This window comes from Littorina saxatilis, linkage group LG13, assembly GCF_037325665.1.
Source record: "Littorina saxatilis isolate snail1 linkage group LG13, US_GU_Lsax_2.0, whole genome shotgun sequence".
Classification (NCBI taxonomy): Eukaryota; Metazoa; Mollusca; class Gastropoda; order Littorinimorpha; family Littorinidae; genus Littorina; species Littorina saxatilis.
The window spans coordinates 42,372,776-42,382,775 of record NC_090257.1 but is presented as its reverse complement, the minus strand read 5'-3'; the positions used below and the strand labels follow the sequence as shown (position 1 = coordinate 42,382,775).

At 36.9% G+C, this 10,000-nt stretch overlaps 1 protein-coding gene across 1 annotated transcript in view; it reads left to right on the top strand.

Annotated features, from left to right (window-relative positions):
• The window catches only part of LOC138945905 (receptor for retinol uptake stra6-like), a 68,190-nt gene that overhangs the window by 43,455 nt on the left and 14,735 nt on the right, over positions 1 to 10,000 (top strand). The window lies entirely within an intron of this gene.

The window sequence follows — 10,000 nt, the reverse complement described above, 5'->3', positions numbered from 1 at the left end:
TTGTGGGTTGTTCTCATTGTGTGTTGTTCTGATTGTGTGTTGTTCTCATTGTGGGTTGTTCTGATTGTGTGTTGTTCTGATTGTGTGTTGTTCTGATTGTGTGTTGTTCTCATTGTGTGTTGTTCTTATTGTGTGTTGTTCTGATTGTGTGTTGTTCTTATTGTGTGTTGTTCTCATTGTGTGTTGTTCTTATTGTGTGTTGTTCTGATTGTGTGTTGTTCTCATTGTGTGTTGTTCTCATTGTGTGTTGTTCTGATTGTGTGTTTGTTTTCATTGTGTTTTGTTCTCATTGTGTGTTGTTCTCATTGTGTGTGGTTCTCATTGTGTGTTGTTCTTTTTGTGTGTTGTTCTCATTGTGTGTTGTTCTCATTGTGTGTTGTTCTCATTGTGTGTTGTTCTCATTGTGTGTTGTTCTCATTGTGTGTTGTTCTCATTGTGTGTTGTTCTCATTGTGTGTTGTTCTTTTTGTGTGTTGTTCTCATTGTGTGTTGTTCTCATTGTGTGTTGTTCTCATTGTTTGTTGTTCTCATTGTGTGTTGTTCTGATTGTGTTTTGTTCTGATTGTGTGTTGTTTTCATTGTGTTTTGTTCTCATTGTGTGTTGTTTTAATTGTGTGTTGTTCTTTTTGTGTGTTGTTCTCATTGTGTGTTGTTCTCATTGTGTGTTGTTCTCATTGTGTGTTGTTCTCATTGTGGGTTGTTCTCATTGTGGGTTGTTCTCATTGTCTGTCTGTTGTTCTGATTGTGTGTTGTTCTCATTGTGTGTTGTTCTCATTGTTTGTGGTTCTCATTGTGTGTTGTTCTCAATGTTTGTTGTTCTCATTGTTTGTGGTTCTCATTGTGTGGTGTTCTTATTGTGTGTTGTTCTCATTGTGTGTTGTTCTGATTGTGTGTTGTTCTGATTGTGTGTTGTTCTTATTGTGTGTTGTTCTCATTGTGTGTTGTTCTGATTGTGTGTTGTTCTTATTGTGTGTTGTTCTTATTGTGTGTTGTTCTGATTGTGTGTTGTTCTCATTGTGTGTTGTTCTTATTGTGTGTTGTTCTCATTGTGTGTTGTTCTGATTGTGTGTTGTTCTCATTGTGTGTTGTTCTGATTGTTGTTCTGATTGTGTGTTGTTCTGATTGTTGTTCTTATTGTGTGTTGTTCTGATTGTGTGTTGTTCTGATTGTTGTTCTTATTGTGTGTTGTTCTTATTGTGTGTTGTTCTGATTGTGTGTTGTTCTGATTGTGTGTTGTTCTGATTGTTGTTCTGATTGTGGGTTGTTCTCATTGTGTGTTGTTCTGATTGTGTGTTGTTCTGATTGTTGTTCTGATTGTGTGTTGTTCTGATTGTGTGTTGTTCTGATTGTGTGTTGTTCTGATTGTTGTTCTCATTGTGTGTTGTTCTGATTGTTGTTCTGATTGGGTGTTGTTCTGATTGTTGTTCTGATTGTGTGTTGTTCTGATTGTGTGTTGTTCTGATTGTGTGTTGTTCTCATTGTGTGTTGTTCTCATTGTGTGTTGTTCTCATTGTGTGTGGTTCTGATTGTGGGTTGTTCTTATTGTGTGTTGTTCTGATTGTGTGTTGTTCTCATTGTGTGTTGTTCTGATTGTGTGTTGTTCTGATTGTGTGTTGTTCTGATTGTGTGTTGTTCTCATTGTGTGTTGTTCTTATTGTGTGTTGTTCTGATTGTGTGTTGTTCTTATTGTGTGTTGTTCTCATTGTGTGTTGTTCTCATTGTGTGTTGTTCTGATTGTGTGTTGTTCTCATTGTGTGTTGTTCTCATTGTGTGTTGTTCTGATTGTGTGTTTGTTTTCATTGTGTTTTGTTCTCATTGTGTGTTGTTCTCATTGTGTGTTGTTCTCATTGTGTGTTGTTCTTTTTGTGTGTTGTTCTCATTGTGTGTTGTTCTCATTGTGTGTTGTTCTCATTGTGTGTTGTTCTCATTGTGGGTTGTTCTCATTGTGTGTTGTTCTCATTGTGTGTTGTTCTCATTGTGTGTTGTTCTTTTTGTGTGTTGTTCTCACTGTGTGTTGTTCTCATTGTGTGTTGTTTTCATTGTGTGTTGTTCTCATTGTGTGTTGTTCTGATTGTGTTTTGTTCTGATTGTGTGTTGTTTTCATTGTGTTTTGTTCTCATTGTGTGTTGTTTTAATTGTGTGTTGTTCTTTTTGTGTGTTGTTCTCATTGTGTGTTGTTCTCATTGTGTGTTGTTCTCATTGTGTGTTGTTCTCATTGTGTGTTGTTCTCATTGTTTGTTGTTCTCATTGTGTGTTGTTCTCATTGTGTGTTGTTCTCATTGTGTGTGGTTCTCATTGTGTGTGGTTCTCATTGTGTGTTGTTCTCATTGTTTGTTGTTCTCATTGTGTGTTGTTCTGATTGTGTTTTGTTCTTATTGTGTGTGGTTCTCATTGTGTGTTGTTCTGATTGTGTGTTGTTCTGATTGTGTGTTGTTCTCATTGTGTGTTGTTCTCATTGTGTGTTGTTCTGATTGTGTGTTGTTCTTATTGTGTGTTGTTCTTATTGTGTGTTGTTCTGATTGTGTGTTGTTCTCATTGTGTGTTGTTCTCATTGTGTGTTGTTCTCATTGTGTGTTGTTCTGATTGTGTGTTGTTCTCATTGTGTGTTGTTCTGATTGTGTGTTCTGATTGTGTGTTGTTCTGATTGTTGTTCTTATTGTGTGTTGTTCTGATTGTGTGTTGTTCTGATTGTTGTTCTGATTGTGTGTTGTTCTGATTGTGTGTTGTTCTGATTGTGTGTTGTTCTGATTGTGTGTTGTTCTGATTGTGTGTTGTTCTGATTGTTGTTCTGATTGTGGGTTGTTCTCATTGTGTGTTGTTCTGATTGTGTGTTGTTCTGATTGTTGTTCTGATTGTGTGTTGTTCTGATTGTGTCTTGTTCTGATTGTGTGTTGTTCTGATTGTTGTTCTCATTGTGTGTTGTTCTGATTGTGTGTTGTTCTGATTGTGTGTTGTTCTGATTGTGTGTTGTTCTGATTGTGTGTTGTTCTGATTGTGTGTTGTTCTCATTGTGTGTTGTTCTGATTGTGTGTTGTTCTGATTGTGTGTTGTTCTCATTGTGGGTTGTTCTGATTGTGTGTTGTTCTGATTGTGTGTTGTTCTCATTGTGTGTTGTTCTGAGTGTGTGTTGTTCTGATTGTGTGTTGTTCTGAGTGTGTGTTGTTCTGATTGTGTGTTGTTCTCATTGTGTGTTGTTCTCATTGTGTGTTGTTCTGAGTGTGTGTTGTTCTGATTGTGTGTTGTTCTGAGTGTGTGTTGTTCTCATTGTGTGTTGTTCTCATTGTGGGTTGTTCTGATTGTGTGTTGTTCTCATTGTGGGTTGTTCTGATTGTGTGTTGTTCTGATTGTGTGTTGTTCTGATTGTGTGTTGTTCTGATTGTGTGTTGTTCTCATTGTGTGTTGTTCTCATTGTGTGTTGTTCTCATTGTGTGTTGTTCTGATTGTGTGTTGTTCTGATTGTGTGTTGTTCTGATTGTGTGTTGTTCTGATTGTGTGTTGTTCTCATTGTGTGTTGTTCTCATTGTGTGTTGTTCTGATTGTGTGTTGTTCTCATTGTGTGTTGTTCTGATTGTGTGTTGTTCTCATTGTGTGTTGTTCTGATTGTGTGTTGTTCTCATTGTGTGTTGTTCTGATTGTGTGTTGTTCTGATTGTGTGTTGTTCTGATTGTGTGTTGTTCTGATTGTGTGTTGTTCTCATTGTGTGTTGTTCTGATTGTGTGTTGTTCTGATTGTGTGTTGTTCTGATTGTGTGTTGTTCTGATTGTTGTTCTGATTGTGTGTTGTTCTGATTGTGTGTTGTTCTGATTGTGTGTTGTTCTGATTGTTGTTCTGATTGTGTGTTGTTCTGATTGTGTGTTGTTCTGATTGTTGTTCTGATTGTGTGTTGTTCTGATTGTGTGTTGTTCTGATTGTTGTTCTGATTGTGTGTTGTTCTGATTGTGTGTTGTTCTGATTGTGTGTTGTTCTGATTGTTGTTCTGATTGTGTGTTGTTCTGATTGTTGTTCTGATTGTGTGTTGTTCTGATTGTGTGTTGTTCTGATTGTGTGTTGTTCTGATTGTGTGTTGTTCTTATTGTGTGTTGTTCTGATTGTGTGTTGTTCTGATTGTTGTTCTGATTGTGTGTTGTTCTGATTGTGTGTTGTTCTGATTGTGTGTTGTTCTGATTGTGTGTTGTTCTGATTGTGTGTTGTTCTGATTGTGTGTTGTTCTGATTGTGTGTTGTTCTTATTGTGTGTTGTTCTGATTGTGTGTTGTTCTGATTGTGTGTTGTTCTGATTGTGGGTTGTTCTTATTGTGTGTTGTTCTCATTGTTGTTCTGATTGTGTGTTGTTCTGATTGTGTGTTGTTCTCATTGTGTGTTGTTCTGATTGTTGTTCTGATTGTGTGTTGTTCTGATTGTGTGTTGTTCTGATTGTTGTTCTGATTGTGTGTTGTTCTCATTGTGTGTTGTTCTGATTGTTGTTCTGATTGTGTGTTGTTCTCATTGTGTGTTGTTCTGATTGTGTGTTGTTCTGATTGTGTGTTGTTCTGATTGTTGTTCTGATTGTGTGTTGTTCTGATTGTTGTTCTGATTGTGGGTTGTTCTGATTGTGTGTTGTTCTGATTGTTGTTCTCATTGTGTGTTGTTCTCATTGTGTGTTGTTCTGATTGTTGTTCTGATTGTGGGTTGTTCTGATTGTGTGTTGTTCTGATTGTTGTTCTCATTGTGTGTTGTTCTGATTGTTGTTCTGATTGTGGGTTGTTCTGATTGTGTGTTGTTCTGATTGTTGTTCTCATTGTGTGTTGTTCTCATTGTGTGTTGTTCTGATTGTTGTTCTGATTGTGGGTTGTTCTGATTGTGTGTTGTTCTGATTGTTGTTCTCATTGTGTGTTGTTCTGATTGTTGTTCTGATTGTGTGTTGTTCTGATTGTTGTTCTCATTGTGTGTTGTTCTCATTGTGTGTTGTTCTGATTGTTGTTCTCATTGTGTGTTGTTCTCATTGTGTGTTGTTCTGATTGTTGTTCTCATTGTGTGTTGTTCTGATTGTGTGTTGTTCTGATTGTGTGTTGTTCTCATTGTGTTTTGTTCTGATTGTGTGTTGTTCTGATTGTGTGTGGTTCTCATTGTGTGTTGTTCTGATTGTTGTTCTGATTGTGTGTTGTTCTGATTGTTGTTCTGATTGTGTGTTGTTCTGATTGTGTGTTGTTCTCATTGTGTGTTGTTCTCATTGTGTGTTGTTCTCATTGTGTGTTGTTCTGATTGTGTGTTGTTCTGATTGTGTGTTGTTCTGATTGTGTGTTGTTCTGATTGTGTGTTGTTCTCATTGTGTGTTGTTCTCATTGTGTGTTGTTCTGATTGTGTGTTGTTCTCATTGTGTGTTGTTCTGATTGTGTGTTGTTCTCATTGTGTGTTGTTCTGATTGTGTGTTGTTCTGATTGTGTGTTGTTCTCATTGTGTGTTGTTCTGATTGTGTGTTGTTCTGATTGTGTGTTGTTCTGATTGTTGTTCTGATTGTGTGTTGTTCTGATTGTGTGTTCTCATTGTTGTTCTGATTGTTGTTCTGATTGTGTGTTGTTCTCATTGTGTGTTGTTCTGATTGTTGTTCTGATTGTGTGTTGTTCTGATTGTGTGTTGTTCTGATTGTGTGTTGTTCTGATTGTGTGTTGTTCTGATTGTGTGTTGTTCTGATTGTGTGTTGTTCTGATTGTGTGTTGTTCTGATTGTTGTTCTCATTGTGTGTTGTTCTGATTGTGTGTTGTTCTGATTGTGTGTTGTTCTGATTGTGTGTTGTTCTGATTGTTGTTCTGATTGTGTGTTGTTCTGATTGTTGTTCTGATTGTGTGTTGTTCTTATTGTGTGTTGTTCTGATTGTGTGTTGTTCTGATTGTGTGTTGTTCTGATTGTGTGTTGTTCTGATTGTGGGTTGTTCTGATTGTGTGTTGTTCTGATTGTTGTTCTCATTGTGTGTTGTTCTGATTGTGTGTTGTTCTGATTGTGTGTTGTTCTGATTGTGTGTTGTTCTGATTGTTGTTCTGATTGTGTGTTGTTCTGATTGTTGTTCTCATTGTGTTTTGTTCTTATTGTGTGTGGTTCTCATTGTGTGTTGTTCTCATTGTGTGTTGTTCTGATTGTTGTTCTCATTGTGGGTTGTTCTCATTGTGTGTTGTTCTCATTGTGTGTTGTTCTGATTGTTGTTCTCATTGTGTGTTGTTCTGATTGTGTGTTGTTCTCATTGTGTGTTGTTCTGATTGTGTGTTGTTCTGATTGTGTGTTGTTCTGATTGTTGTTCTGATTGTGTGTTGTTCTGATTGTGTGTTGTTCTGATTGTGTGTTGTTCTGATTGTGTGTTGTTCTGATTGTTGTTCTGATTGTGTGTTGTTCTGATTGTTGTTCTCATTGTGGGTTGTTCTGATTGTGTGTTGTTCTGATTGTGTGTTGTTCTGATTGTTGTTCTGATTGTGTGTTGTTCTGATTGTTGTTCTGATTGTGTGTTGTTCTGATTGTTGTTCTGATTGTGTGTTGTTCTGATTGTTGTTCTCATTGTGGGTTGTTCTGATTGTGTGTTGTTCTGATTGTGTGTTGTTCTCATTGTGTGTTGTTCTGATTGTGTGTTGTTCTGATTGTTGTTCTGATTGTGGGTTGTTCTGATTGTGTGTTGTTCTGATTGTGTGTTGTTCTGATTGTGTGTTGTTCTCATTGTGTGTTGTTCTGATTGTGTGTTGTTCTGATTGTTGTTCTCATTGTGTGTTGTTCTGATTGTGTGTTGTTCTGATTGTGTGTTGTTCTCATTGTGTGTTGTTCTCATTGTGTGTTGTTCTGATTGTGTGTTGTTCTGATTGTGTGTTGTTCTGATTGTGTGTTGTTCTGATTGTTGTTCTGATTGTGTGTTGTTCTGATTGTTGTTCTGATTGTGTGTTGTTCTGATTGTTGTTCTGATTGTGTGTTGTTCTGATTGTTGTTCTGATTGTGTGTTGTTCTGATTGTTGTTCTCATTGTGTGTTGTTCTGATTGTGTTTTGTTCTGATTGTGGGTTGTTCTGATTGTGTGTTGTTCTCATTGTGTGTTGTTCTCATTGTGTGTTGTTCTCATTGTGTGTTGTTCTGATTGTGTGTTGTTCTGATTGTGTGTTGTTCTGATTGTTGTTCTCATTGTGTGTTGTTCTGATTGTTGTTCTCATTGTGTGTTGTTCTGATTGTTGTTCTGATTGTGTGTTGTTCTGATTGTTGTTCTGATTGTGTGTTGTTCTGATTGTGTGTTGTTCTGATTGTGTGTTGTTCTCATTGTGTGTTGTTCTGATTGTGTGTTGTTCTGATTGTGTGTTGTTCTCATTGTGTGTTGTTCTCATTGTTGTTCTGATTGTGTGTTGTTCTGATTGTGTGTTGTTCTGATTGTTGTTCTGATTGTTGTTCTCATTGTGTGTTGTTCTGATTGTTGTTCTGATTGTGTGTTGTTCTGATTGTGTGTTGTTCTCATTGTGTGTTGTTCTGATTGTGTGTTGTTCTGATTGTGTGTTGTTCTGATTGTTGTTCTCATTGTGTGTTGTTCTGATTGTTGTTCTGATTGTGTGTTGTTCTGATTGTTGTTCTCATTGTGTGTTGTTCTGATTGTGTGTTGTTCTGATTGTGTGTTGTTCTCATTGTGTGTTGTTCTCATTGTGTGTTGTTCTCATTGTTGTTCTGATTGTGTGTTGTTCTGATTGTGTGTTGTTCTGATTGTTGTTCTCATTGTGTGTTGTTCTGATTGTTGTTCTGATTGTGTGTTGTTCTGATTGTTGTTCTCATTGTGTGTTGTTCTGATTGTTGTTCTGATTGTGTGTTGTTCTGATTGTTGTTCTGATTGTGTGTTGTTCTGATTGTTGTTCTGATTGTGTGTTGTTCTGATTGTTGTTCTGATTGTGTGTTGTTCTCATTGTGTGTTGTTCTCATTGTGTGTTGTTCTCATTGTGTGTTGTTCTGATTGTTGTTCTGATTGTGTGTTGTTCTGATTGTTGTTCTGATTGTGTGTTGTTCTGATTGTTGTTCTGATTGTGTGTTGTTCTGATTGTGTGTTGTTCTCATTGTGTGTTGTTCTGATTGTTGTTCTGATTGTGTGTTGTTCTGATTGTTGTTCTCATTGTGTGTTGTTCTGATTGTTGTTCTGATTGTGTGTTGTTCTGATTGTTGTTCTGATTGTGTGTTGTTCTCATTGTGTGTTGTTCTCATTGTGTGTTGTTCTCATTGTGTGTTGTTCTGATTGTGTGTTGTTCTGATTGTGTGTTGTTCTGATTGTGTGTTGTTCTGATTGTGTGTTGTTCTGATTGTGTGTTGTTCTGATTGTGTGTTGTTCTGATTGTTGTTCTGATTGTGTGTTGTTCTGATTGTTGTTCTGATTGTGTGTTGTTCTGATTGTGTGTTGTTCTGATTGTGTGTTGTTCTCATTGTGTGTTGTTCTGATTGTGTGTTGTTCTCATTGTGTGTTGTTCTGATTGTGTGTTGTTCTGATTGTGTGTTGTTCTGATTGTGTGTTGTTCTGATTGTGTGTTGTTCTGATTGTGTGTTGTTCTGATTGTGTGTTGTTCTCATTGTGTGTTGTTCTGATTGTGGGTTGTTCTGATTGTGTGTTGTTCTCATTGTGTGTGGTTCTCATTGTGTGTTGTTCTTTTTGTGTGTTGTTCTCATTGTGTGTTGTTCTCATTGTGTGTTGTTCTCATTGTGTGTGGTTCTGATTGTTGTTCTGATTGTGTGTTGTTCTCATTGTGTGTTGTTCTGATTGTGTGTTGTTCTGATTGTGTGTTGTTCTGATTGTGTGTTGTTCTGATTGTGTGTTGTTCTGATTGTGTGTTGTTCTGATTGTGTGTTGTTCTCATTGTGTGTGGTTCTCATTGTGTGTTGTTCTGATTGTGTGTGGTTCTCATTGTGTGTTGTTCTGATTGTGTGTTGTTCTGATTGTGTGTTGTTCTGATTGTGTGTTGTTCTGATTGTGTGTTGTTCTGATTGTGTGTTGTTCTGATTGTGTGTTGTTCTCATTGTGTGTTGTTCTGATTGTGTGTTGTTCTCATTGTGTGTTGTTCTGATTGTTGTTCTCATTGTGTGTTGTTCTGATTGTGGGTTGTTCTGATTGTGTGTTGTTCTCATTGTGTGTTGTTCTCATTGTGTGTGGTTCTCATTGTGTGTTGTTCTGATTGTGTGTTGTTCTCATTGTGTGTTGTTCTGATTGTGTGTTGTTCTGATTGTGTGTTGTTCTGATTGTTGTTCTCATTGTGTGTTGTTCTGATTGTTGTTCTGATTGTGTGTTGTTCTGATTGTTGTTCTCATTGTGTGTTGTTCTGATTGTTGTTCTCATTGTGTGTTGTTCTGATTGTGGGTTGTTCTGATTGTGTGTTGTTCTGAGTGTGTGTTGTTCTGATTGTTGTTCTGATTGTGTGTTGTTCTGATTGTGTGTTGTTCTGATTGTTGTTCTGATTGTTGTTCTGATTGTGTGTTGTTCTGATTGTGTGTTGTTCTGATTGTTGTTCTGATTGTTGTTCTGATTGTGTGTTGTTCTGATTGTGTGTTGTTCTGATTGTGTGTTGTTCTGATTGTGTGTTGTTCTGATTGTGTGTTGTTCTGATTGTTGTTCTGATTGTGTGTTGTTCTGATTGTGTGTTGTTCTGATTGTTGTTCTCATTGTGTGTTGTTCTGATTGTGTGTTGTTCTGAGTGTGTGTTGTTCTCATTGTGTGTTGTTCTGATTGTTGTTCTCATTGTGTGTTGTTCTGATTGTGTGTTGTTCTCATTGTGGGTTGTTCTGATTGTGTGTTGTTCTGATTGTGTGTTGTTCTGATTGTTGTTCTGATTGTGTGTTGTTCTGATTGTGTGTTGTTCTGATTGTGTGTTGTTCTGATTGTGTGTTGTTCTTATTGTGTGTTGTTCTGATTGTGTGTTGTTCTGATTGTTGTTCTGATTGTGTGTTGTTCTGATTGTGTGTTGTTCTGATTGTGTGTTGTTCTGATTGTGTGTTGTTCTGATTGTTGTTCTCATTGTGTGTTGTTCTGATTGTGTGT